The sequence below is a fragment of the Rhea americana genome, unplaced genomic scaffold, assembly GCF_003343005.1.
Source record: "Rhea americana isolate MKP2758 unplaced genomic scaffold, rheAme1 scaffold_35, whole genome shotgun sequence".
Classification (NCBI taxonomy): Eukaryota; Metazoa; Chordata; class Aves; order Rheiformes; family Rheidae; genus Rhea; species Rhea americana.
The window spans coordinates 139,700-142,940 of record NW_028186479.1 but is presented as its reverse complement, the minus strand read 5'-3'; positions in this window follow the sequence as shown (position 1 = coordinate 142,940).

Sequence of the window (3,241 nt, the reverse complement as noted above, 5' to 3'; positions counted from 1 at the left end):
GGCCTCGCTGGGCCGGCGGTGGCGCGGGCAGGGCACACCGCAGCGGGACCGGGCGCTGCTGGGGCGCGGGGAGGGAGCCGGTCTCTGGGCAGCGAGCCGGGTGTGTGCCGGGGGGTCTCTGGTGTTCCTCCGGGACGGGGGCGGGGAGCAGGAGCGCGGGCAGCGGGGAGCCGGCGGTTTGGGGTTTTTTCCTGTGAGGCTGTGCTGGCCACCCCTCTCAGACCCTGAGGCTCTGAAGTTAACTTGAGCARGCTTTGAAGTATAGGATCTGTTTGCTTGTTTCCTGACTGGCCATGCGATTTGTTTCTCCCTTTTCTTTCTGCTGTGCTGTTACAGGTGTTTCTTCTGAACTAAAATATGTGAGGAGACATTGTCATTTACTCCTTATGTTCTATCTTTTAGAAGTCCTGTGTCTGGTGGGTTTACATGGTCATTGCTGGCCTATTTGCTAACGAGTCTGACGTTTGTTTTACTTATGCTTACTGATCTCTCTTCCTTTTGAGCTTTTGGTTTCAGGAATGGGTGGTGATAGCTCCCATTTAGTTCTGAGCTCTTACACTCTTTCATTCCTAATACATGGGACCAGGGTAACTTTTCTGGTTGATAAATGCTTGCACTGTACCTCAGGAAGGATGAGCTATGGCTGGCTCTGAGCAGGTACATCTCAAAAAGACTCATCCTATCTGATGCTGTTAGATACTTAGATACTTATTTATACTTATCCTGTTAGATATTTATTTGAGTTTTTTTTTTTTTTGATGGGAGGGAGCTTGAATGGTGACTTGAATTTGTTGATTTTTTTTGCTCTCTACAACATTGTAGCATCTCATATCAAATGATATTAAAGTTGGCATATGAGCTTTTATTTGGAGAATGAACTATTCTTAAAATAAACAATGTGTTAGAAGTCCAGTTGGTTACTCTTTAGTGTGTGGGCTTGGGAAATGTGATTTCAGCTATTTTTGTTTCCCCTTTTAAATATTAAGTTCTGGTCTTTGCAGCTGAACTTTGATTTCTAGTGAGGACTAAATACTTGTCTCGCTTTAGAGAGCGGCCCTTTTATGGTTTTTATGGTTCTTGCCACTCAAACTTTGCATTGCTCTATGTAAGTGGTCTCTCTCTCACACATGTGTGAGCAAAAAAAGGTTCATGTGTATAACCAGGTGGATTTAAGTYTTACCAAATTCCAGAGGAGGAAAACCTACAGCATTAAAAAGAAAATGTTAATATGCCTGATGCTAAATAAATAAGTCCTTGGATTGAACATACACTGATATGATTTGGTGTGACCTTAAGTTTTTGCTCTACAGTTGAGATGCTTAACTTCAACTTGATCCCTTCAGAAGAACTGATTACATCTGTTTCTTGCTTATCTTGTTTTGGAATAGTATTGGAATATCTTCAATTTTTCTTCCCTTTAATTTTGGAAGCATTCTGAAAGAGCTGTAACGTGTGAAACTTCTGCACTTAACCCTACTCCTGTATTGATCTGGTAGCCACCTTCCTTGAAACTACAAAATGTGGAGTATGTGAAGAGTGAATTAAGGTTGACTCTGTAGGACTGGCCCTCAGAAGCTGTGTGGATAGGAGAACACTGGAGGTTATTAAGCAAATAAACATTTTTCAAAAGTTTTTGCTTGGATATGAAGCATGCGCTGTTGCTGGAAGTGGTTATCCTAGAGATTCCTGATGTTTAGTACAACTGAACCAATATGTCAGTATGGTACAAAGGCAAGCAGAGAAAAGGGGACAAATTGTTGCACATAAAGCGTAACCTAGAACAGAGGGTGTAGCTGTTGCTGGTAGGATACTCTCTGGCAGCTTCTCTCTGCTATGACAGGTTACCTATGATGGCCAAATACTAGCTGAGTAGTTGTATTCTCTCCAGGTGTGTTTTGCAGATAATGATACGGCAGTTATATCCACAATTTTTGGTAGTTTTAGTTGTATTTTGTAGAGTTGCTATTTCTTCCCTGGTTGAGGCTGGATGTTAGGGTCAGCATCTTCCCCAGCTGATCTTCCAGGGTCTCTGAGATGGCGTTATGTGATACTCTGCTCTGCTGTAGCTACTGCCTTGCTTGAAGCATTTGCCTGTCCACCAGGGCAGATCCTCTGCCAATTACAATATTTTCTTTTAACATTTCTGAAGTCATTTGTGAAGATCAAATACGAATGATGTACCAAGCAATGCAGGTATTATTTTTCTGAGTATGGACTGAGCCTTGTTTGGCTCTTTCAGGTGTTAACCTTCAAGATCATTTTTCAGATAACAAAGGTGTATACCTGTTTTGAACAACTGTGGTATTCGTGTGTATGAAAATTGGGTAATTATGCATGCTAGATTCCATTAAACAAATGGCATTCTGGTATTTCTCCTTTCCACTAAATTAGGCCAATGTGTAATAGTAGCTTTTACAGATGAGAAATGTAGTAGCTACAGATTTCTTACTTATGGCACTGGGAGCTCTTTTGTGGATTGAGAGCACTGAAATGCCATAAATTGCGAAACCTATTTCAAGTGCTGGGAAATTTTGAATGAAAACGAAGTTTTGCTATTTTTTGAGAGAAATGACTGACCGTTGGAACAAACTGTGTGAGGGTAGGGGCAAGTCTCCATAGTTGATGCTGCAATTCAAGGCCAAAAACTTCTCTGAAAGATGTTCAAACCTTTGGGCTCAATTCAGGAGTAATGGGGTGGAAATTTTATGGCCAGCATTACGTGAGGTTCAGATGGGATGGTCTGATGGGCTTTCTGGCTTGAAGCTTTAAGTATTTATTATGTTAGGACTGGGTTACCTTTTCCATTTTCTGCAAAATGTCATACTATTCCAGATACAGGAGTTGTGGTCCAAATGTGTGGTCTGGTAAGTGGCTGAGTGGTCCAAACAGCTACCAGCTGCTGTTCAGCATCTCTCTCCTGCTTCTGTCAGTGTGGGCCAACCTCCTCCTTTGAGCTCTGGCACTCATCCAGCCTGTCCCTGAGCTGATTCCTCTTGCTAACCCAGCAGAAAAGTATCTTGTTTTAATTGTATTTTATTCCAGCAGCACTGGCCCTTTGATGGGTTACTGTGGTTGAATCAGCTCACAGAGGGTCTTGATGAACAYGGGAATTGGCATGCAGTAATCGATGGGAGCACAAGACAGAGAGGGAAGAACGGGCCTGCCTCCTTCTGTCCCCTAAGAACTGTTGCACTGSTTGACCCCATTCTGTGTAACTTCACCCCAGTGCATTTTTTATAGA